Genomic DNA, 27,118 nt, shown 5'->3' with positions numbered 1-27,118 from the left:
GTATCATTAGGAAACTCTATGGGAACCTCGCCACTTTGCCAGATGATGAATTATTGTGTAGTGAGTACTTCCCCTTTGTAAAATGACCATGTAAGTACCTTGCAAGTGTAGTGCCAGGAGTAGCCTTCAGGCAGTCTACAACGGAAGTGTGAAAACGGCTCGCTCTTCGAGCTCGCACTGTCCCTGTACTGTTCTTTTTTCATACGTCTAACTTAGCCGTATTTTCATGCATCAAATGCAGAAATAGCGGTAAATACCGCTGAGAAGCTTGGCTTACAGTCTGCCGAATTTCCAGTTGCTTACCAATCATTACGCTTATGTTCTTCCTTCTCTCTCTCTTTTTAATTCTTTTTCTCTTTCTCAAGATAATAGATTTAGTGTTACCTTGAAATCCTCCCCACACCCTGACCTGGTTGTTTGGTTTAGCTACATCTATTAGTGGCGTCGCCCACTCACTCTGCTGAACAGGTACCAGCCCTCCGGTTTTCGCGAGGCTCTGCAGTTCCGAAGACCGAAGTTCGTTAACCGTAAATAGTACCGGCCACGCTTTACAAAAAAAAAAAAAAAAAAAGAGTGGGTGTGCAGTTCTCTTCATTCGCTAATTTTATGGCCCTGTTCTTGATTGTACCTAAGGTAGGCTAAAAAATCTTAGCATATTTTTCAAGCAATGCCACTTTGTCCAAGCAAACCCCATGCCCACTAGCCCAGTCTAACTTAAGTGTTGACAGCCAGTCTTGCCACGCCGCGGTGGTCTAGTGGCTAATGTACTCGGCTGCTGACCCACATGTCGTGGGATCGAATCCTGTCTGCGGCGGCTGTATTTTCGATGAAGGCGAAAACGCTCTAGGCCCGTGTGCTCACATTTTCGTGCACGTTAAAGAACCTTAGGTGGTCGAAATTTCGGGAATCCTCCCCTACGGCGTCTCTCCTAATGATGTGGTGGTTTTGGGGCGTTAAACCCCCCACATCAATCAAACAGCCAATCTCGTCCCAACAGCTTGATGTTAGTACTCTCGTTTGTTTTCACAACAATTAGCGAAAGTTGATTGGGCTGGCAATTGTGCTCTATGAAAATGTTTAGCTTCCCTTACACCGTCAGCTGAGTGCCTCCTTTGGTATCTAGCTTAAATCTGCATGGCTTTATGGTTAGGCTGGGCCAGTATTTCTTGTACAGTTACTCTCGTACAATGAACGCAGTTCTTTTTTTTTATCATGCGTCTAGCTTAGCCGCTTTTTCATGCAGGAAACGCAGCAATAGCGGTAAATACAGCTGAAGGTCTTGGCTTATAGACCACAGAGTTTTCAGTTACCAGCCATCAGGCATATCCCCTTCATTCTCTCTCTCTTCTTAAGTTTTTTTTTTCTCCTGAAGATAGGCTATTCGTTTTGCACAGCTTGCTCTTCACTCCACCAGGCGGTGGTAAATCCGCTGCAGTCACACAACCGTTACGGACATAACACTCGCCTCCCAATTGTGAAGTGGCCAGCGTCCAGATGAACGCGTCCGTGCACGGGGACCTCGAACAGGCGCACAAGGCTGAGTAGAGGCCAGCCAGGAGGAAGACAAGTTGGGGAGAGCGGCAAGAAGAGAAGGGGCGGTGCCTGCACAGGCATAGCAGACCGCTGGTCTGGAACACGCAACGATGCAGGCATTCGGGCTTATCTCCGAGACACCTGCGTGGTTATAAACGCGCTTGGCTCGATGGGCCGGCGGCACTCGCGTATGCGTGCGTGCGTGCTTGCATGCCCCGCTTTCCACGCGCTCGCTACCAGACGCGATCGTCTTCCGAGCCAAGGATGTTGGGCAGATATAAGCGGCAGACACTCCTTTCCTATACACGATTCCGCCTTATTGTGTCTTTTTTATGTAATTACTTTCGTTCACCCCTCTCCCTTTCTTCGTTCTCCTCCTCCTTTCAGTTCATATAGTGTCTTCCTTGCGCGCAATCGGAGCCTCCCGTAACAGCTTTTGCACATTCTCTGGAAGGCGGCAGGTGAAACAAAGCGCTGGTATCTTTCTTCTTTTTTTTTCTGTTTGGTTCTTTTTGTTTGGTTCTTTGCGACGTTTTAGTTAACTCTTCTTTCGCGGACTATCGGGGCCGTCCGCGTCGGCAGAGGAAGGATCACTCGAAGCCACGTGTAAGTTGGAAGATGGAGTGGTTCCAGCACGAGGAAATCATCTGTTCAAAAACCGGAAATGATCGAAAAAGAAAAAAAAAACTGAAGAACAGGTCGGAATCGCGCCGCAGAATAAATGCTAGCGGATACAGCAGTAACGGTAGCACACTGGTATTTACATGCAGCGTTATACTATATCAGGAACAAACCTTTGCTAATCTATTCATCTACGGCGTACGGCTGAATCTAGTGTAGCCTCACTATTTACCTAAGTGTTTTTGTTATTTAAAGGTACAACTGTAAGGTATCTGAGATAATAATATTATAATAATTGTTAGGGTTCTTACTTCCCAAAACCACGATATGATTATGCGAGACGCCGTTGTGGAGAGCTTCGGAGATTCGGGCCACTTTGAAACATGCACATTAACCTAAGCACATGGGCCTATAACATTTTGCCTCCGTTCAAATGCGGCCGTCGCGTGCCGAATTAGATCCCGTGGGCTTCGAGTCAGCTGTACAGGTGAGCCGGCGGCACTCGTGTTTCAATGTTTTCTTTCTTTGTGTGCTATTTTCAGACATGGATAATAAAACAAATAGTCCATCAGAACATGTTGGTCAGTTAAAACAAACTTAACACAATCAACACCAATTAGCGCCACGTATTGAAAAATATCTAAGGTCTTCATCATGAACTTCATCTTGGACTTCCTAATGTTAACTTCAGGACACTCAATGACGGGATTTTGTTACTTCGATGAGTATTTTCGAGATTTTTTAATTGGTTCATGCACATGAATCTGGAGTAATATGCCTTCTCTTTAGCGAAAACTATTACTTTCCTGCCATATGCAGTTTTTTCCCTTAATTTTCCTCGTTCGCTACACTTTCCCCCTATTGGATTGTTTCAGGGTTGATAGCATTCTTTCAGCGTGAAAAACTAAACCAACCACAATTACCTAATAACAATTTAACGGCAGTATCCGCATTTTTTTACGCTGCTGGTTTAATAGGGATAATTATTTATGCCCTCTGAGGTATTACGTGACTCAGGTATTACAAAACTGAATGGGTGATGTAAGATGAGGTCATAGCTCCAGTTCACTTCAGGCGCAACAGAAAATGGCGCTTCATAAGAATTTTCTTGATACCATTTCTTGCGGAAGCCCTTCCCTTTCGAATAAAACTACACACTGACATAAAAGATACGTGTCAGCATTACACAGATATCGGTATACTAGGTTAGAATAATGAAAAACAAAGGGCTTATCCAGTTAACTCCTTCGATTTTGTCTTTATTATCGCTCAGTGGCTATGTCGATTTTCCGTCGCGCTCGATGCCATTGGGTTTGAACCCCACCATGGCGATGGACACATTCCATGTGCGCGGTACAAAGCGAAAACTACTGGCGTCAAAAATCTACACGTGGACTGCCAATTGGCGCAGGACCGTAAACCTTTTCGAACGCTCGGGCCTCGAGATCACTTTCAATTCACTGATCTCGGGATCAATAGCAGAAGTTCACCCTCGCAGCTTACACTGGACGGAATGAGCGACAGCGGCTCTGTCATTTCAACGCTGACAAGAATAGTACGGACTATACTCCTGTATTATTCTTGTATACAAGAAGTCGGTGCGATGCACCAGGTCGGCGCGGTGCAGACAAGCGACCTGCGTATAGTCGAAGGGTGGCTGACTCAGCCGGACTGACCCTCAGTTCTCGTTTCCTTCGCTCGAGTCCGCTGCCTGAATGGGAGTGACGAAGACGGAGAGGCTGTGGAGAGGGAGGCTTTTCGCGGAGGGCAGTGTTTCAAGCGGCACACGCGTTCCCGTAAATGTGCGGCGCAGGCAGACGTACGGCGCTGTGCAAAGAAGGATAACAAACAACGAAGAAAACAAAAAAAGGCAACTAAAAGAGCAGGGCGGGCACGCTTGACCCCTCTGGCAGCAGACTGGGCGCAGCGGGACAAGAGCCATCTACGCCGCGTCGGCCGGACAGAAGGCGGCAGAGACAACGGACGACGCGTGGCTGCCACGAGCCAGGCGTACGAGGCTCCTTGTTCTTGTTCCTGCCGCGCAACAGCGGGTAGTGCTGCCCGTTGCCTCCCTCTCGTGCCCTCCTTGTTTTATTGTCCTACGCTTCTACCTTTATTTTGGCCAAATGACTTCTTTATTTTTTTCTTCTTGCGCTGTTGTGTCACTCTCGTCTGGACGCAGGTGGCCGGATTGCGCGGCGGGGAGTTTTCCTTCTGCTGCCTCTCTCGTCGGTTTGATCTGCTGAGAGATGGCGCGCCGGATGACACCGCCAGACAGTCGCTCCAGCTCGACAACAAGCGGAGGAGAGCGACGGCGCCACTCAGTAGCTTTCAGCCCGTTTGCTGGCTCTACTGTGCCCGGTTCTCTTTTTGTGTCTGATAAGTTTTCTTTTTCAGCCTTCATTCCCTGTTCTTTTTGGGGCTCGTTATCGCCTCAGGCAGAGATCACGAAAGAATTGACGAATTCGAGGGTCAACGACACGATCAGCGGCACCAATGATACGTACACAATCACAATGTAGGTGTGCCAGTGTACTTGTGCGGCTCTCGTCTAGGTATTCACGACGTGACAAGCGCGCGTGTCGTTGGTTCTGCCTGCCACTTTTGACCTTAGGCCTTTCTGGTTTCGGTGGAAAGAAATGAACCGTATACATCTTTTTTTTTTTTTTACCGGGGACCACACTGTAGTCGTTTGACTTTCTGGTTCTCGCCTGAATAGCATCTGTAATGTTTACTGTACGCCCCGCCACGGTGGTCTAGTGGCTAAGGTGCTCGGATGCTGACCCGCAGGTCAAGGGATTGAATCCCGGCTGCGGCGGCTGCATTTCCGATGGAGGCGGAAATGTTGTAGGCCCGTGTGCTCAGATTTGGGTGCATGTTAAAGAACCCCAGGTGGTCGAAATTTCCGGAGCCCTACACTACGGCATCTCTCATAATCATATGGTGCTTTTGGGACGTTAAACCCCACATATCAATCAATATTTTTTGTATCTTGAACTTGCATAATTCAATCAGAACTGACGGTGAGGCGTCAAAATCAGTCTATGCGAATTGCAACGCACACAGGTAGTTGACGCCCTAGATTATTCCTGAAGCCAGTTAAACAGTCATTGTCTGACACCGCTTAGTCTAACTGAAGTGTCTTACAAGAGCTGACGCTCATACACCTAATTGGCTCCATTGGTAGTCCATGTGGATGAAGGTGGCTTTTCACACAGCTTAAAAAATTTAGGCCTAGTCACGTCACGTCGAGTTTGCTCGCGTCTATTGCCGACTTAATAAATTTGCTACACTCACTCATTCACTCAAGCTGCCAATTTGTTCTTCCTGATTGCAGAGCAAATATATCCATGACTTCTCCGATAACACTAAGCGATAAACACTGAAAGCTGAACGTGACGCAAACAAATTACAAGTTTTTGCCGCATAAATCTCGTATACGAAGCACATAAAGGTTTCTGCCCCGTATATTGTAAATTTTGTGCAACACTATGACATCGTATGGACTACAGCTTTGGCAGTGGAGCTTGTTTAAGGAACACGTGGTTTTCACAAGATAGCATTTGAGAGGCTGTGCCGAAAAAAAATGCATTGACGACGTCGGCAGCATTATTCGTGGGTGAAACGCTTGGTAGAAATAAAATAAAGAACCGGAATTGAACCCATGTATTCTGCGTGGTAGTCGAGCCTTCTACCACAGAGCCACACCAGTGCTTCGAACTCCTCAGGAAAAAATGCCTTGCAGTTGGGGTGTCTGGCTATAAGTCAGGTTAACAGATGTAATATTGCATGGCAGAACCGCATAGAATCGCACCAGGAGTCACACCGTGTGCATCGCATGATGACTCGGCAGTTGAAAGTTTAGCAACCCTATCAACCCGTTACAAAACACTAATCCATAAAACACCAGCTATAGTATACAACATGAAAGATGTATGCATCCACGTGGGCGTGCGTATATGCCTTCCAGACACGCAGTAAGTTCTTGTTCTCTGCAGCTGTAATTGCAACTGTACGAAAATCATGCACACACACACACACACACACACAAAAACAAGTCATCTCCCGCTGAAGGGAACCATGTGTAGATGCGAATCAGCGGGCGCTAACGCTTACACTGGCGGTGGCATTGACGCCGGCACTTATCGCAGCGGGGCCCTTGAGAGAAACGTGGGGAGGCACAAAGAACGAAGTGACGGACCGGTGTTTCCTACTGGAACTTGCCAATTTCTGTCAATGGGCAGTGAGACATAGAAGACTCCGATTGGACACAGAGACCACCAGTCTACTTTTGGTTAACGTGCACGCTGAAAATTTTTATTGTTCAACAACGCATAGGAGAAACCTTCCACGGACACTATCTTGTGGTAAGGATCCAGTGCCTATATATACTGGAGGACCAGTGAACGGTTGTGGAACGCAAGCAGTCGGTTTTTTCAATCAAGAAACTCGCTAGCCGACGCTGCCTGCGTCGGCGTTGAAGGTAAGAGAGGGGGAGCGTAGGAGAAGAAAGAGAGGGGTAGTGGACGTGCATGCGCAATGGGGGTGTAAATGTCACTGGGAGAGATGCCTATAGTGGTGAGAGAGGGGTGAGCGAGCAGAGGCTGCCTGCGTCGGCGTTGCGAGGTGAGAGAGGGGCATTGTACGAGATAGAGAGGGGCGCGCATGCACTGTAAGGGTGGTCACACCGCACGCCAGATTGAGCTCGACCATGAGACGCTTCGCATCTAAAAGAACGAGAAACGCATTGCTTTCCCTCCCTCTGATCACAGACACTGGATAAAACATTATAGAATGGCCTAAGCAGCTCTTACTAATAGAGTGGTCTAAGCAGCTGTTACTAATATGAGACATGAACAACAATAATTAAAAAAAAAACAGGAAGAAATAAACGAAGATCTAGGAAGAGAGACCTCACCTTCACATGAAAAGGCATAATAAAAAGGGCAGCACATGCTGTGTTGAGCATCGCCTTCTACCTGCTACTGCTCTTGCTGCATACTTCATTCCCCTTGGTTGGGCGTATATTCCTCTGCTGAAGCAGATGGCCGGCGAAGATGCCTTACGCGTGCCATTTCTACTGCGAGCTCTAACATAGAACGTTGATATAAGATAGAGACTTCCAAGATCCGCTACGCTTTCCGGGAGGGAGGGCATAAATCATAAGTCACTGAGTAATTTAAATGCAGAGAAACTGCATACTATAGTTTAACCTAGCTGCGGCACACAGTTTCTCACGTTTGATCCAAGTCTAATCAGACAGCTTGGTCTACTAAGCATGGCAATGAAAGCGTTCTTATATTCTGCCTGAAATTCGAACATCACTTCTAGCGTGAATCCACGACAGGTCTAGGTAGACCCACGTTGGTAGTTTAGTAAGCTAAAGTGTTGCGCAGCTAAGCTCGAGTTCAAGGAGTTCGAGCCCCAGCCATGGTCGTGGCATTTATATGAGGTCGAAGTGTATTAACACCCGTGTACTTTAGGCGTACGTTAAAGAACCCCGGGGGTCGTAAACAACGATATGATTTCAAGGCAAGCCGTAGTGGAGGGCGCCAGAAATTTCGACCATCTGGTGTTTATTAGCGTATACAATGACATGCCACAGTGTACATAGGCTCCTCGCGTTTCACCTCCGTCAAAATACGACCCTCGCGGCCCATATCGAACTGGCGACCTTCGAGTCAGCAGCCGAGCAGCGTAACCGCTACACCAGCGTAGCGGGACCCCCGGGTGGCTGAAATTAATCCGGAGGCACGCGTAATCGTACTATGGTTTTGGCTCATAAAACACCAGAAGTTATTATTGAACACATTTAGCTGATCGTTTACGATACTCTCCGGTCAGAACGCCGTATTGTAGTGATTTACACTAAACCGCATAAAAGGAACAGTAGCGCACGTGTGTAGAATGATCGTGCATGCGGAGGAACGTGGAACGCATCTGTCACTCCACTGCGAAACGTGCGTCAACTTGGTATCACCGTATTTTTTGCAGCCAAGCCGACCGCGTCCCGGAAAGGCGTGCTCGCCAAAAACGCGAAATAAACGCAGTGTCCTGTATACTGTCCCGAAACGACATCCTCATGAGGCTGACCATATAGGCGACGTTCAGCCAGAATTATCTATTATTATGCTAACGGCTATGGATACTGCCTATCACCTGCCAGCATGCACGGTGTCTTTTCGGTTACAGATATTTGAACAACGTGAATTCACAGCGTTTATAATTACCAAGGTTGCATTTTTAATTTGTGCCTGAATTAGGTAATAAAAATGCATCTTCATGCCTAGTTTGGACCGACAGTATACTGAGGACAATAAAGGCATGCCTTTGTCATTATAGTATCATGACCTGCACAAAATGTTTATTTTCACTGCAATACGCAATTCTATTTGTTTTATATATTTTTTCTCAATGTGTGGTGGCAGTGGTTATTATGCGCTCTTCACGTGTATGAGGGAACCTTTATTGATAGAACTTAAATAAAGGAATTTGGTACCAAAATAACAATAAGCAATATAAAGAGAGGAAAGAAGTAAGTGCAAAATAAACCACGATGCATTAGTGGAATTTGTCGGGGACCTATGAAGCATTAATATTTCTTCACACGTTTATTAGTTTTCGCTGCGAACTACTTTTTTTTTTGGGGGGGGGGGGTTGAATATTTGATGGTCAAAGTTCGTTCAGATTTTTTTCTTCTGTGCATGATCAATCAAGCAAGGAATCCCCAAACGTTGTTTATAATTGACCAGGCTAATACTTTTTAAGCAGACTAAAGCATCGTACAACATCGAATCTATTGTCAGAAGAATGAAAACATCGAGTACGAAGCAAGCCTATTCAAGAAGCACACAGTATTATAGATATCATGTTTAAAACAATAAAATAATCCAGATTGAAGAGACATTTTCGGGCTATATTGTTGGAAATGCCAACGCGAAGTTTGAAGCCAACGTATCTAAAATACATGTATATTTTCTTTTCACTTTTTTATTTATACAGGTACCTGCAGCGCCACGAAGTCATTGGTGCGGGAGGGGGGGGGGGGGTTCTCGAGAGAAATGACTCACAACATAAAACGTGTGTTGACACTCATACAAGGATGAATATAATAGCTAATTACAATGCGGTGGATACAGCATTTAATCTTCACAATCGTAAAACAATACAGACGGAAATCAAGGATTTTTAGGGAAACGAAAACAACGGGCAAAACCAATGTTATCTGAAGAACAGCAACACCTAAATTTATCGTGAGTACGACACGTATAAGGCCAATCATAGAAAAAGAAAGACCAGACCGAGTATTGTCGTGGTTAACCTCCCCAATAAGCAAACGGAATTCCGAGAAAATGATAGGTTATGCAATGGAAAAGCCGTAAGCAAGAAGGGTGGTCGGTCCTAGTTTAAACGTCATCATATACTTAGATAAGAAGGAAATTACATGTTGGAGAGTCACCACGGCGACATCACCAAATGATCTTGAGACTTGACGGTTCCGTGACGCCGTAGGCGACCGCTTAACGGAGTCGTAGTGCCTTTAACGCCCCCGGCCGAGGTCACGCGTGGCGCGGCGACCCCTCCCTGGCAGCCATCCACGCGTTTCGCGCACATGCGACGTCCTCAAGGCTATGCCGCGTCCACCAGCTGCGCCCCCGGAATCCCCTCCTGTCGTTGCAGCCGGTGGCCGTCGCATGTGAGCGGCCAAGTTGAAGAGGGGGTAGGTGAATGAGAGGAGAGGATGCCGCGTTCTGTATTCGCACATTATTCAAGAGTGTCCGGTCTGCGCCACGGGTTTGTTCCGGCCTGCGATAGCGGCAGGAGAGTGACTGTACTAGGAAGCGAGGGTGGGGGGGGGGGGGGGTTGTAACGTTGGAGAGTATCACTTTAATGTATGCAATCAGCTGCGCCCGCTGTCTTTGATACACCACGCGCAGCCGGCTTGATGCCTTCCCGAGGCCGGCTCTTCCTCTCTCGCTCCATCTAAACAGTGACCATGTGCTGGTGAATAACGGTTGCTTGCGTGCGGGCGTGTGTACGAGGCATGCATCGCAACGTTGCGATGTGCACTTCGTACGCGCGCTGCTTTATTTGATGTGATGCGCGTGTATGCACGCGGGGCGCGTGTGTTCGTTTTGCCGCACAATGGCAGGTCGAAAACGACAGTTATCTCGAAACACTTTACGTGCTGTGAGGTGACCACGAGAGCTGGACGAAGCATACAATGAAAAACTGGAACTACTAAAAAATTTAATTATGCATCCCCACTTTCTGCTTGCGCCGTGTTTTTAAACAGAACGCGTGTGTGGCATTTAGCGGCCATTCGAGCACGTGTCAGACAGGTGCCGAGAACGGACTCTTTTTGATGGCGCAGCAAAAGACGTGCTTTGTGCTTCATGTACGTCTCTTTAAAACTCTTATTTGAATTTTGTTGTCTCATGGCGCTGTATTGTTGCTGTTTTTGTTGTTGTCTTGGATGCCCACGCTTCCGTCACTGAACAGTGCTTTTCTAAAACAATCGAATCCCCTAAGCATGCGATGATTTTTTCGTTTGATGAGATCACCAATAAGACACTTTATATGAGCTTACAGGGCTGTTTACGTTGGAAAGAAGAGCCCTAATGCGCACACTAAGGGTTTGCCGAATATTTTCAGTCTCTTATGCTGCAACGCGCACTTCACGCTTCCGCCTGTGCTGTCAGCACATCTCGCGCAATTAAGGTGCTTGTAATATTTCCTAAATAATCTATAATCTGAAGACTGTTTAGCTTTCCCAGAGTTCCTATGGCACGTCGAAAGGCAGTGCTTTTAACAAATCAGAAACTCCCGTGCGCTTGCACGGTTGAACCGCATCCCTCAGCGGAACGTAACCACGTGCCAGTGACAGCTCTGGAGACGGCTCTCGAAGATCACTCTCTCGCTGGATTCCGTGCCGACCGGTTGTGCCCTCGCGATCTCCGACGACAGCGCAGCTCTGGCCGACTGGGTTGGTCCTACGCCATCTCCTGTCGCCGACAAGAGCTCTCGCCAGTGGTGCTCCGTCCTCGGACTCCTGTGACAGTGTTTCATCTTTCCTCTCTTCTCTTTACTTCCATCGTCGCTCGCTGTCCCTCCGCATTCCTCTTTCTATATATACATTTTAATCTTATACTTTTAATCCCAGCTAACCCCCATCCCTTGAGAGCTGCTGTTGAGGTATCGCACCAGATGCAGACAGTTACGGGGCTCGCTCTTCTCTCCTCAGTTCCCCTTTTATAATCACAATCTCTCTCTCGAAAATGTGGAAGCGGCTCCACTTTGTTGCTCAGTACGGCGATGGATGTCACATGTTCTTTTGGTGCCTTCATTGATGGCGTGCCGAGCACTACAGGAACTGGCACCACTGCCAGTTCTCGCGAAGGCTAAAGTGGTGTCTGCTCCTCTAGCTGTTATGGCTGGGAAGTGGTTAGCGAGTTTGGGTCCTCGGACACGAATCTCACCCCACGGTCTCCATCGCTGTCTGTCGCGGTGTGTTCCGCGCTGCTTTTCGTGAATCAGTTGCAAAATACAGCTGAACCATCCGGTGGTGACTTCGCAGGAGCACGACGTTCAAGAATAGGAATGTGGGTGGAAAGCACGGTGACAGCGTCGTGACTGTTCCTTGACGTCGGTCACCGAGGGAGGGCAGGCTTTTAAGGGCTGGGGCTGCACTGTCGAAGTTGTGCGTCTCTCAACTCCTATGAGTCGCACACACTCGTTCGGTCGGTAAGAGGCTGCTAGCGTGTGACAGTGACCAAAAAAGAGTAATTAATCGGGCACACAATTCCGCCCATGATTGTTTTTTAACTCCTTCTATAGCCGTGCCATGCCTTGGCAGCACCATGAAGGCTGTCGATAGCAACTACCCGTTTCCAATATTCCGGTCATGCATGGAGGGTGCTGAGTGAATCGACGGTCTCGAGCGACCCAAAGACGTCCTGAATGCCGCGGAACAATGGCAAATCGCATGGTGTCGGCAATCACGGGACGGTGGCTGAAAATTCATAGTGGGGCGTGCCAAGCAGCCTAGTTGTTCCCATACCTCAGTGAGTGAACGCTGGAGCGAACGGCGGTTCTCAGATAAGCTGGCCTCAAGGTTTTTTGAGGCGGCAGTAATAAACAAGGGATTGCTTGCACACAATGCTGGTATGGCAGCTGGAGGCAGCTTGGAGTTCGACTTTATCAAAGTGTTAGTTGTGACGCGGCATGTACGCCGCAGCTCCTCGGCGCTGTCGGATGCTCCGAACGAAAATCCAAAACCGGCATCTTCGGAAGGTAGAGTGACCTCTTTACTCACGCCGGCACAACCCATATCTAAGGGCGCGTGGACGGCGTCCGTGAGAGGCTGATGGTATGATCGAAACCAGTTCATGTAATCCACGCAGATTTGAGCGTTAGCTGTGGTCCCAGACGAGAGCAGCCAGGTCGGTGACTTGGTGCCCTGGCATGAACTGGTGTCACGGCGCCGACGAAGAAAAGTGGAGCCGCCGAGGAGGCCTGGACGCCGCCCTCTTTGGACGACGTTCCCAGCGCCGGGTGGTTTCGACGGGACGAGGAAGCATAGACGTCGTCCCTGGACTGTGCTTGGTGCTGTGTTTGGTCGGCGTGTTTCATGGCCCAGGAGCGAGGACGGCTTTCTTGGTCTGGCCTCTCCGGAACGCCGAGAATATATATATATATATATATATATATATATATATATATATATATATATATATATATATATATATATATATATATATATATATATATATATATATATATATATATATATATATATGTATATATTCCCTTCCTTTGTGACCTCCATCATACCTCAATTTATATTACAACCGAACACTCCAGCTCACAGGTTGTCTTTTATTCACAGTGTAATGAACGAGCATTCGACAGAACCCACCAAATGAGGATTTTTTAAAGCATTGCCGTAAAACCAATAGTGCCTGGGCGCTTCAGCTTTGGCACCGAATATACACTGCCTCTGGCACCAGCCCACATTGTGTTAGAACCTTCTGCAGAATGGGACAGGCCGACTGGAGTGGACCCGTTTCATGAATAGGGCCATACTGAACAGCAATGGTGGACAACCGACCACCCACCCCGCGCGTGCACCAAGTCTGGGTGCATCCAACCATGTATCTCATAAAAGGAGGCATATGGTTGTATTTGTACAACGAAAGCAATGTTTCTGATTGTGCATGTTCTTTTGGGTAATGATGATCTTCAGGCATGCCGTTTGTCCTTTTGCTGCGTATAGTAACATAGAAAAGAAAATCTGCAGCTGGATCGTTTGCAGATGTACATAAAATGGTGTTCCACATATAAGCAGCATTGAAACCCAGTATAAACCCAGGTATAAGCCGAAGCAGAGCTATAGCCAGCGACATGATCGCTTATTTAAATGTATAAGCTAGCTGTGTAAGTCCCGAACTGATTGGTTTTGATTGAAGCCTGCATGGTTGACCGGAGAAACGAACGAACACCAAAGCACACGTCATCTCCCGTCTTCTTTTGCGCCCAATCAACCTTTCAGGTGTGGCCTGTGCGGGTCAGTCACGCCGACGCAAAATGCACTGAAAATTTTCTGCAGCAGGTAAAGAAGAACCAGCACAAGCACCTTATATGAACGTCGTTAATGTTTGATATACCGAACGACTTGCAGTTTAAAGAGTCGTATGATAACTAATGTCTTTTTTTTTTCTACCTGCGTGAACTCTCAGAACACTTTTTTTTTTTGCGAGAACGAGTAATACGAAACTACCGGCGAAATTTTACAAATTATTGAAGTCTACGTTTTCTTAAAGAGGCTGCGTCCGAGAGCAAGAAACGCCTAAACACCATTTCGTATGCGCTGAAAAGAACACGATAGTATACGATATACGTTTGCTCAACGTTATCGTTTTTTCACTGAGCTAAAGAGTCCGAAAAAAAAAAGGCTATACGAAGAAACGTCGTGAAAGAAGGCAGCATTATGGGAGAGACATGAGGAGCAGTGCGCCTTTCTTTTCCGGAATCTCTGAGCCGTGAATCGACAGTTCATTAAAGGCCAGGAACCTGCCGTTGGCGAAATCGTTTTCATTTTCTTTCTTTCTTTCTTTCTTTCTTTCTTTCTTTCTTTCTTTCTTTCTTTCTTTCTTTCTTTCTTTCTTTCTTTCTTTCTTTCTTTCTTTCTTTCTTTCTTTCTTTCTTTCTTTGAAATCCGCGTGCCTTTCATTCTGCGTCCCTTAATACTTATGGTCGGATGTATTCTCAGCAGCGTGAGAATAAAAAGAGAATACATATCTCGTGTCCGGGGAGACACAGGGCAAGAACGATACCTTAAACAAGAACAGGGGTACGTATAAAGGGTGCCTCCATCCTAATTGATGCCCTGGGAGCGAGGAGGAAACAGAGCGGAAGAAAATAGTTTTGCGAGTGTCTGCGTGGAGCTGCACTGCAGTGCTCTTTGTGAGCGCATAGCGGAATTCTCAGATGCGTGCAGGGTGCACGGCACCGAGCTAAACCGCCTCTACAAATTGTTTACTGCTAAGCAAGCTAGAACTTCACTTTCTAATCTGTTTTTTACCTTTAGCATGAATGAATGGAACAGAATAAGACAGATATGATAAGGAAAGACTTAGAACATATACATTCTAGCACAATGTTCGGAGTAACAACGATAATGCGTTTAACCTATATGCACAAATCTACTAAAATGACAGTTACGGTTTACATGACAACCCATTTAAGTTCACTATAAATATAATCAATTACTGCTTTCGATAATAAAAATTGTTACCCATTCATTTACTTTTTTAATTATTTTCACGCTTCGATTGCCAGGACCTTACTGCAGTATAATGACTATATAGGCTATCAAAGTCCCACAGACAGGAGTTGTGGATGCGAAGAATGGAATTGAATCGAGGTTGAAGTTTTGACCATACGTTTTCCAACTCACGAGATATTAGTATTACAGAAAGCGTATTTAAAATGACAATGAAACTAAGAACCAAATGACAATGGCACTTCCAACATCACTTTACGCCGGCCCGGAGGCCTAGCGGGGCAATATATGCATTTTAGTAATGAATAAGTTAAGTCCATGACCGGTCGCTCATGAGTTACGGCGTCCTTTTGAACAGCAGGTCACAGTAACCCCTGAGCAGCCAAGCCCGAAGCCAGCACAATTTACACGGCCGCCATTACACGCATAATATACAGATGAGCGCAGATACGAATAAATACAGGCAAACAAGCAGCGCAGCTTTTCTGTTGTTGTAAGTGGAGTGCTGCCAACTTCGTATATGGTATACAAAAAAAAAAACACAGAATAATCAGTAGTGAAAACCGCAAGAAAACATTTCTTTGTTTATTGTTTATAGCTTTAAAAAGTTATTGACGTGACTATGCTTAGTATATAAGGTAACTATTATTTTGCAAGGTTCACCAGAACTACACTACTACCTGCACGCAAATTCTCCGTCCTGTTCATCCATCGGTTACAGCTCGCGCGTGGCAAGCCCAGACGGACGCCTTCCGCTTGGAACATCACGTTGCCCGGCAAACTGCAGGCTGGGCTCACGTCGACTCGGTTTCGCGAGCACGTGTACGCACCGACGATCTCTCACGAGTGGGTTGGCTCGGCGATAGCGAAACGCCGATACACAATAAAAATAAATGAGGCAACACGTAGGCTTGCTTACACGGCCGTGGTGTTTCGACGGCATCGACGCTGCTCGAGAGCTCAGGTGAAGCGGTCTCCGGCGCTTCTGTAAAAGCTTTCCACTTACGGGCTCCCGGTTGCTTTCCGCGCGCGCTCAGGCTCGAGCTTGGCTCGCAAGAGCGCTTCCGCACGGCTGACTGTACTCTAAAGACGCCGCACCATGCAGGTACACCCTGCAGTACGAAATGCTAGATAGGCTTTCGCCCAGCGTTTCATGCTTTGCTTTGCCGTTAGATATCTCCTCGCTCCGTGAGTGGTGGGGTTCATAAGCAGCAAGCGCGTATGTATGTATGTATGTATGTATGTATGTATGTATGTATGTATGTATGTATGTATGTATGTATGTATGTATGTATGTATGTATGTATGTATGTATGTATGTATGTATGTATGTATGTATGTATGTATGTATGTATCCCGCAGGGCGCGGGTTCGAATCCCGGCTGCGGTGGCTGCATTTCCGATGGAGGCGGAAATGTTGTAGGCCCGTGTGCTCAGATTTGGGTGCACGTTAAAGAACCCCAGGTGGTCTAAACTTCCGGAGCCCTCCACTACGGCGTCTCTCATAATCATATAATGGTTTTGGGACGTTAAACCCCACATATCAATGTATGTATGTATGCATGTATGTATGTATGTATGTATGTATGTATGTATGTATGTATGTATGTATGTATGTATGTATGTATGTATGTATGTATGTATGTATGTATGTATGTATCACGCCAAGTCTCGGAACTACTTTTCAAATAGGCCCTAATGTTGGTGAAACGTCAATTGTGGTTACAATGCTGGCTATTCACTTTAATTACCGTTACATATATACTCATTGCATATGTAACATCACATATTACATTACTTTGACACAGCCGTCCTGTTGGTTTATTGTGAATCGTAGTTAAGCGACATCCGTTGTTGTTGATTTATGTAGCAGTGTACTGTCTACCATCCTCACTAGCACCAGCGCTTCTTACCGCTTCAGGTGTTTAATATCCATGGTAGTGTCGGAATCACGACGCAAATGTAAACAGCTGGTTATATGAAACACATGCGGCTGTTTAACGTGTGTCTGTGCTTGTATTTGTACGTATATTTAGCGCCACATCGTAACGCTTCGCTCAGTAAAAAATTACAACACAGTTACCTTCCATCCGCATGCTTCGCATAACATAGATTCCCCGTGGAATATGTTTTCTTTTTTTTTCTGTGCTCACTTCCGACGCCCCTCGGGACGTGGACGAGGGATGTAAAACTTCATTGTGCATTTCTGTATACAGGGTGTTTCAGCTAAAATGTACCAAGCAATAAAAAATTCAAAATGAATGATACGCATCTCCAGCTAGCGCAGTATTGTTCTAAAGTGTATGCAGCATGTCAGAATATCTTTTTTTTATCGGCCAAGCACTGTAATTGACAAAGATTGCTTAATTAACTTTTAAACACTGACTCTAGAGAAAAACTTCAATACAAGACTTGTAGCTTTTATTCAGAAATAACAAAATTTTGAACTTATGGTAAGATAACAACACTGGTTCATTTTTATCAGGGTTTGTTCAAAGTGCACGAAATTTAAAAAAATACCACGTGATCGCCGCCTAACGCACAGCGCTTTGAGTGCCCTCAAATATAAGTTGTATGAACTAGCGAAGGCTTCTCACGCACAAAGGTCGCTTGAACAGGCTGTCGGTGGCCACAATGGATATTATGAGATGGTTGGATAGCACCATTAAGCCCCATCGCGGTGGTATAGTGGCAAAGGTACTCGGATGCTGATCCGCAGGTCGCGGGAGACGCATATCTGGAGACGCGTATCACTCATTTTTAGTTTATTGATTTACTTGATAGGGGGGGTTTAACGTCCTAAAACCACCATGTGATTATGAGAGATACCGTAGTAGAGGACTCCAGAAATTTCGATCACCTGGGGTTCATTAACATGCACCCAAATCTGAGCACACGGGCCTTAAACATTTCCGCCTCCATCGAAAATGCAGCCGCCGCAGACGGAATTCAATCCCTCAACCTGCGGGTCAGCAGCCGAGTACCTTAGCCACCAGGCCACCACGGTGAGGCCATTTTTAATTCTTTATTGCTTGGCGGTTTTTAGCTGAAACACCCTGTATGTGCACAATTTGAATCCATGTCTCTATTTTATGTAACGTGCAGGGAAAGCTCTTTAATTTCTCAGGATAACTCAGGAATCACCACGATTTTGTCTTGACAGGGGAGGCGGGATAAGAAATATAATGAGAGCATACCAGAATGCCCCCCCCCCCCCCCCCGTTGTAGTATATACATAGAGTCAAGCTCTTTCGAATATTGGTCTTCCCCCGAACGCTCAAATGCGTTTATATAATGATTGATTGATTGATTGATTGATTGATTGATTGATATGTCGGTGTAACGTCCCCAAACCATCTTATGATTATGAGAGACGTTCCAGTGGAGGGCTCCGGAAATTTTGACCACCTGGGGTTCCTTAATAACGGGCACCCAAATCTGAGCACATGGGCCTACATCCTTTTCGCCTCCATAGACAATGCAGCCGGAGTCGCCGGGATTCTATCCTGCAACCTGCGGGTCAGCAGCCGAGTACCTTAGCCACTAGACTACCTAGGCGGGGCACGCTCATATGCGTACGACGCAAGATTGTTACCACGCAAGTGTGCTTATGGGCCTCTTCCAACTATATTTGCCATTAGATTTCGATTGATCATTTCTTACCAGACTGGCCTTAGAGGCCTTCTTTAGCAAGGACATAACCGTAAGTAACATGGACAGCCTAAGAAAGGTAAGTGCGTGTCAGGACTGGAAGCTGCAACAGAACGTAACACGGGAATCGTGCACCCGGACGTGACGTGGATCACTGGAAGTGGCACAACGGATACGATAGGTATATGACCTGCCGTCCCTTTGGCTAGGGGACCGGCGGCGGTGGGACGTACTCATCAAAACAGTGGCTGCGTCACTCAGCCGCACTGGTCCTGGTTATGAAAGCACGCCGAGATTGACCCAGAAAGCTTCGCCTGTTCCCGCTCAGCCCATGAAGAAACCCGTGTAGTCCCGATTCCTCTATCAAGGAATGATGCAGCAAGACAACTTTACCTGCTGGCTCGAGATCTCACACGCACGTTCTGGTCGTCTACCAGCTTCCAAAGGTGTCAATTTTATCTTGAGCGAAGGTGGATCCTTCGCTCAAGCTAAAGCTACCATCACAACTTTCCCGCTCCGATGCGACACTGTTATGCCGCCTTTGGTTGGGTGTTGCATTTACAAAGGTGTACTCCTTTCGCATTGGTATGGCAGACATTTCTACATGCGACTACTGCGGAGCTGAAAAGACCATCGAACACGTCCTGTGCAGCTGCGCTTGCTACGACACACAGCGATGCCAGCTCCGGATGGTTTTGAATCAACTTGACCCCAGACCATTTTGTGTGCAGAAGATACTAGGACCTTGGGCATTTGCCTCAGTTGCGCAGAAAGCAACTAAAGCACTGCTACTTTACCTAAAGTCAACAAACCTGAGCGACCGCCTGTAGACTGTGTTTGCTCCCCGAGTGTGCTCGTGATTGTGTGTACCTTCTCATTTTTCTGCAACCTCTTTTCTCCCCTTTATCCCTTCCCCAGTGCAGGGTAGCGAACCGGATGTGCGTCTGGTTAACCTCCCTGCCTATCCTTGCATCTTTATCTCTCTCTCTCTCTCTCTTCGCCTGTATAATGACTACTGTTTCGAGTCATCCTATTTCCTATTTTACATGCAGAACAAACCACCGTAAAAGATTAAATAAATGGTAGAACACAAAGTGTGCTCGTGCATCACCATAACAACATGCTTGAATATAATAATCATATCTGAGATTTCACGTATACCGACAGCGCACTATGATTTTGACGCACGCTGTTGTGGAGGGCTCCCGAAGTTTATACTACCTGGTGTTCTTTAACGCACACAGTGCGCGGACCTGAAGCATTTCGCCTGGTTCAAAATGTGACCGCCGCGACGCAAAACGAACCCGCGATCTTCAAGTCAGGAGCTGAGCACCATAACCCCTGACGAACCATGGCGGGCAACTTGATTGAATGTAAGGGAAACATGACAGCTTCTATTTGTGGATGAGGCGTGAGCCCGCATGGTATACCTTATATGAATTCGCAAAAACATAAAAGCTATAAGCCTTGCAATTATACGTTTCGGAAAAATTCGGGTAATTTGAATGCGTATCTCCGAATAAATTGAGTGAGTAGGACTCTAGATTCCCAGGCAGCCCGACTAATTCATCCTCTCATCATAGATCTGAATTCGAGTCAGTTAGATTTATTGAGTCTGCTATGAACGCATGAGGTCTATGAAAATAATAATGCATAATTTTGCCGAGGGGCATACTAACGTGAGTCATCCACAAGATGACACGTTAATCTGTTAGCGTTTGGTGTAAACGCTCCTCTTTTTTCGAGTGAAGGTGTTTCATTGTTCAGGTTAGGTAGCCGTGATATTTCTGCCAACTCAGAGAGAAGAAAAAAATCATGAATGCCCAAACTAAATTTTTGTGGCATCATCAACGTTGTTGCATAAACATACATCTAGCAATGTGGGAATACACAGAAGTATAAATGACACATTTAGAAGGATGTACGGCATTCTACAGACAAGTGTGGCTCGGAGTTTGTGGTGGTGCCATAATTGACCTAGACTTATAATTGATGTTGTTATGAAAAGATCACATCTATGACAAGCGTTTGACAATGCACCCCGATAAAGGCACTGACATCAATGAAAACAATTAGAACCTATTTACAAATAAGCAAACAAAAGATATTGGCATGTCAGGGCACGCGTGTTAAATCTGTTGCACTGGTCCGTTGTGATTGAATAGATGTTGAACCCGACTGAACAACGGGCATACTCAGGAGAAGTAATATAGCTGCTTTCACTAATCTAGATGTGACATTCAGATTTTTTCAGGTGCTGTGTCGAATGAAGCTCATTACTCTGGTGTAACATAAACGTAGTAACCGATAAATGTGACTTTATTCACAGGCATAAGGTAAGCGTTAAGCTATGAGTGCCCACATTCTAAGCAGATTAACCCTTACTATCGGTGCATAAAATCACATTTATTGGTTACTATGTCTACAGTGTATAAAACTGCAACATCACGTAGAACTGACGAGAAACTGCAAACGAGCAAGCAACTCGTACGACTAGATATCAGTGAAACGAAAGTCATTTAAAAAAAAAAGTTCGCCGCGTGACGTTTTCGAGGCGTTACCAACCAGTTAGCATGGCTCCAGTATTGCGGATGTTCCATAATTTCGTTTCATAATTGCCTGTTCCATTGTTCTCTTTTTTTATTTTTTTTGTTTTGATTACCTGCGACTGAAAGCAGCTGCGTTTAGCAAGGTGCCGTGGCAAGATTTCTTTTTTTCTTTCAAATTCGCAAGTAAATCAGACAGAAGTGAAAAGATGACAAACAAATGAAAAGAATTTAATTAATAAGAAAGAGAGAAAACAGTGAAGTCCAACGCGAGCTCGAGAGAAGCGTGCCACGAGAAACAGGGGAGTGCGGGAGAGGTGTCAGCGGGACTTCCGCCGGTCCACCTCGTCCCGGCTGACTTTCTGCCGAGTCGGGGATGGCAGCGCGCGGTCTCTTGTAACACGAGACGCAATTAAACAAACCTGCCTCGTCGCCCCCGCTTCTGCGTCCTCTTTCTCCTGCTGTCCCCGGTGAACTCACTCAAAAACCGCAAGCGCCATGCCAGCAGAGGGCGCACCTCTCGGATTTCCTCGCCGCCGCCGCGTCGCCATGGTTCGAGCCCGCTCGTTTGCCCTGGCGGCCCACGCGACAAGCACCGCAACTCGGCGGGTATTCCGTCTCCTGTTACTGCTGTCGCCGCGAGTGAAGTCGTAATTTCTTGTTAATTGTATATATATATATATATATATATATATATATATATATATATATATATATATATATATATATATATATATATATATATATACTTTTTGGATTCTGACTTGGTCGCAACCCTCGGGGTGTTGGCGTAGTCGTCTCGTGAGTTATGTATATACGGCTGGAAATCTACACCAACAACGTCGATTGTGCGCCGAACTTGCATGCTTCTGAATTGGTAGTCGGTATGATAGGCATGGTCCGTGCGGCCGCAACATTCCCCCCAGGGAGTGGTGGTTTATGAGCTCGCGGTGTGGCACTCGACCGAGGGGCCAAACATATGCGATCTCGGGGGAACAACCTCTTCCCCGCAAATCCTGAAGTGGACAAGAGTGGGAGTCTTTCCGCCCCCTTTTTTTCTTTGCTTTCTTTTCTCTTCTTGAAGGCTCTTCCCAGCTTCTTCCCTTGTAGCCTACCCAGTTACGCCGTGCTCTGCTACGCCGAGATTGGGAACGTGTCACCATGGCAAAATCACGTACTATAGATACAATGGTCTTTAACTATAGTGAACACGTTACCTTAGCCTCCGGGTGGGAAAAATTGCCGCAACGTTGGAAATGCAGCCACCCGCCGCGAAAACTGGCGTATTTTCATAAATAGTGGAAGCAGCAATAAAACCAAGGACAGAAAGAAAGAGAGAAAGAAAGAAAGGAAAAAAAAGAAAGAAAGAAAGAAAGAAAGAAAGAAAGAAAGAAAGAAAGAAAGAAAGAAAGAAAGAAAGAAAGAAAGAAAGAAAGAAAGAAAGAGCAAGCATATGGGATATACACTCAGTAATTGAAAGGAAGGCTCATTTGAAACACAGTATTTAAGCGAATGAAGAATAAGCGCTAGAGCAGCAGACGGTTGTTCGGGAACATTGCCTATATTTATGGAACAATGAACGAAGAAACAAGCGAAAGACTTGCAAGTGTGATGAATTTTTTTTTTAATGAAACACCAATGCCTGTACGCACGTCGCAAATTACAATACGCTAAGCCATAACAACCATCTTCGACACACGTAAAGTGTTACGCTAGCGATACCTGTGACTTGAAAAACAAAACAAAAACACTATCTTTATTCCTGAAGAAAGCGAATAGAAGTTGCGAGGCAGAATATTCAGTCTCGCGCGTCGGCTCGACACGTTTTGGCGAGCTAGAGGCGAGCGAAAAACTTGCAAAAATTAAGAAAACTTCGCCCTAGTGGTGCGAATGCTGAAGTAAGTTTGGAGCTGGGTTCCTCTTTGTTTCTTTCAATTTTTATCTTTGTGTCTTTTTCCGTATCTCTGTTTTTTCTGTCTCCCTGATTTTTGTCTATCTCAATTTTTCTTGTTCTTTTTATTTATTATCAATAATAATAATAATAATAATAATAATAATAATAATAATAATAATAATAATAATAATAATAATAATAATAATAATAATAATAATAATAATAATAATAATAATAATACCTGTATTTCAGCATAAACAGGAAGGAAAACAGCACTGGTGAGACTACAGGAGGCTAGCAAAAAGCCTACAACAACTTGACAAATGCGCACATCCTGTTTGCAAAACTATACAAGGCAAAAGCAACAGTGGACAACGAATTAGGTGCTAGTAGGGAAAGACCTATAAACATAGCGACGGCTTATAGGTACAGCTCTGAATTTACATTTAGATGACAAAACTATAGTGATGGAAACAGAAATTGCACTTACTTCACTAGTTTTGGCAGCATATTTAATTATTTCTTATATTATATTAGCGGTGGAGTTGAGAGCCTCTGGCAGCAAGTGCATCACCATTTGGCGGCCATAGTTTGCACAAGTGTAAGGGGTGTTCAACGTGTGACTGTTTCATGTAGCGTATGTTTTTGCAAATCAAGTCAGGGCGGAGAGGTCTTTCTAGAAAAGAGTCGTTATTTTTCTGCTACGCATGGTACTGTTTCAACAGAAGTGTATTGAACAAGTTCGGCAATAGTGTGATACCAAGATATTCAAATATATGCTTTGTGTGGGCATCATATGATTCACTTGAGATGGTTCTGGTGACCTTTTTGTGCAGGCGACAGATTTTGGACAAGTTTGAGTCAGTCATTGCTCCTTATCGCTTTCCTTATCTTACTGTCCCTGTCTCTCTCTTTATTTCTTTGTCTGTTTTGATTTCTCTTTCTTTGTTTGTTTATCTTTCTCTGTATCATTTCATTTACTCTCCCTTTCTGTGCTCTTTTACTCTTTCCTATCCTCCTTTCCTCTTCCTCACCTATACTTCTCTTTCTGACACCTTTGTTATACTATACTTTACAAAGATATATGCTATGCTCTTCTCGAGTGCCTGGATATATCCGACTGGATATATGCTCGCCCGTGGATCACCGCACATGGGTTCGAATGCCGCCTCACTCAATTGTTTTTCTTTCTTTCTTTCTCTCTTTTTTTCCTCTCTCGGTATGCGCTCTCTCCCAGATCACAGTTATTGTATCCGACGCCGGACAAATCGGTGCATGTGTTCTGGGAATGAAGCGGTCCACGAAGAAAGTGCGTGCCTGTTTTTTGTAACAATGTAATTTTTTTTTCAACCGTTCTGATGTTTCTTTAATTACTTCTGCAAACAAGAAAAAAGCAGGCAGGAATCTTTACTGACATTAATAAATGTTGTACGAGCGTGAAGGTGATATTGTGGTAATATTAAGGAAAGTCAACTTTGTAAGAAAAGAATTTCATTTTCTTCGTATATGAAAACTCGTAATCTTGGTAAGTGCGAACTTTAGGATGATTCGGACTTCTGCGCGCAGTTTTGGTCACATTATGTAATGCCATAAATAGTGATGGCATCGAAACAATGAATTTATTGGAAGTATATACCGCCTGTGTGTGTGCGTACGTGTGTGTGTGTGTGTGTGTGTGTGTGTGTGTGTGTTCATGCGTGTTTGTGCGTGTGTCTTTCTTTAACCGTATTTTTGTGGCGCTTTAGCTCTTTTGATAATGTATTGTCAACAGGCCCGAAACGAAATTCATGCAACCATGGCGTACGTACTATACTTAACAAAAGCAGATCACCGTTTTGTCAAACACAAGAAATATTTAAACTTTATTTTACGATCAGAGGTGCGTTTTCTTCGTCTAGACGTGGGTGAGGTCCTTATTACAGGTAGCCATATAGCTTGCAGCCGACGCGCGAGCCCTTTCCCCATGCTGGAGCAGATCCTCAGGGTTTAGTGACGTCGCAACACCCCGCACTAGTCCTCCAGATTTTTTTTTCTTATCTGTTCGTCCATGGGCGGGGTACTTGGCTTGTTGCGGCGTCACCATACCACGTGGTACAGGTTGTCAGCAATCTCCGGGCTGTCTGCGGGCTTAAATTGTCAGTGTCACTATTATCTTTGAGGCACGACGTGGTAGCGGATTACGCATCAAAACGCTAATTTTGACCAGTGGTGCTTTTTTAGCGTCTCTATATCGAAGCACATGGAGGCTTACTAATTTATCATTATTCTTAGTATTTGAGACAAAGGAAATCAAACACTTGTTTAACCTGCCATGACTACAGAAACAAAATCTCTCTTCCTTTTTATTTGGCAGGAGAAACGCCGTCTACACTTTGTACATGCACTGCATTTTGCCTTTTGAAGGGTGTCCTATATTCCATGAAAAATCGTTGCTCATTGCTTTAATTTACTGCTTGTGCATATTTCTAAGTGATAATGATCTTCATTGTATGAATATATATTTAGTTACACTGCAAGCACAATCACTGACATTTATCGTCATTATAAACCTGCCTGCCGCTACAACGCATCTTCCCTAAAAAAACAAAAAAAAGCTGGTGTTTCAGAAAAGTTCAAGGTATTCGTGCTCGTGGTCGCAGATATTTTTCTTTCAATGCCCGCTAGTATATTTCAGTTATCTTGAAGAATCCATGCAGCGCATAGAAAACGCTGCTTACAAGAGACCCTAAGAATCAGAGGACGCATGAGAGAATTTTTAGCAGAGCTGTCTCAAGTGCAAAAGGAAATGTCCGTTTTGTGAAAGAAAGCAGACAGTTTCCCACACGCAACTGCAGACGAGCGCCTCTCCAGACATCTCCACGAGTGATTTCCGATGTCGCTTTGCCTTTCGGATCGGTTGATCGTTTAATGGTGCTCATCGCAAGCGTACAAAAGAAGTGAGAGAAATAAAAATAACGCTTTCCAAAAGGTAACAAGCACCGGCTTGCATTCTTTTCTCTGTGGGGTATCTTCTCTCGCTTATTCTGCGTTAGCATGCCCTCTTCATTTCCCTTTCAAGAATAGGGAGTTCCACTTGCTGGGGAAAATTTCCGCTCGTATGGGTAGCAACAAAAAGCAAAAGTGACCTGCCAGATGAAAAGCGAAAAGCAAGAGCGAGGCGGCGAAAAAGTAAGAACTGTGGGGTGGAGGTAGGGTGAACACCAATTGTAGTCAGCAGCAAGTGAGGCTCTGTCCCATCGTAAGCACCCACGATTGCAAAAGAAACACACCGCTGTCGTTGGGGTGACATATTTATAGATATCAGCTCCTAAGCTTCAAGTTATTTTTTTGTTCTTTTCTGGCTGCGTTGAAGCCGGGTTTATATTTTTTCTCGTCTTTTTTGTTTTGACTTCATTTGACTTTGTTTCCTCTGTGATGCCCTCAAGCTGTTGCTCGCGCGCAGTTCTCTCGTGTATAGGTAGGCGTGTGTCCTCGTCTGTCTCCCTTCCAGGCTGCTTCCTTCCTCTTCCCTTAGACCTTTGCGTACGGGCTTCGGATTCTACACTGAAGCAAGCTTGACACACAGAGAAAAAAAATTACCCGGGGAAGAATATGTGAAATGAGTGCGGCGCAGCTTCGAAAGAAGCAGCCGCGCGAGAACACGTCGCGTATACTGACAGGAGGAGTGAAGAGTGAGAAGCGGGGAGTTTGGGAATGCGAGAGAACGGGGACCAAGCGACGACTCTAGCCCGGGATTGGCGCTCGCTGGCCCCGGAGGGAAGGCTCGGGGCGGAACGCGACTTTCCCGCGCGGATCCTCGAGAGTCCCTAATGACAGCGCAAAGCCACCTTTCTTCTCGCCCCTGCATCTCCCCACGGTGCGGGAAGCGGGGAGGAGACGGAGCACGCAGCCGGTGGCGGAGGCACTGTGCTCCACCTTAGCAGCGCTATTTATCGATCCATTTTTAACAAGCACCCAGAATGCCTCGCTGCCCGAGAAGCAGCGGCGGTGGCCGCGGCGGTCCGCGGTGGCGGCGGTCTGCTCTCCCAGCGCAGTTTGCCTCCTCGGCCAGCATACAGCAGCTCCGACGCTGGAGCTTCCCGAGCAGTC

Source organism: Rhipicephalus microplus, chromosome X (genome assembly GCF_043290135.1).
Source record: "Rhipicephalus microplus isolate Deutch F79 chromosome X, USDA_Rmic, whole genome shotgun sequence".
Lineage (NCBI taxonomy): Eukaryota > Metazoa > Arthropoda > Arachnida > Ixodida > Ixodidae > Rhipicephalus > Rhipicephalus microplus.
This window is presented reverse-complemented; position numbering follows the sequence as displayed.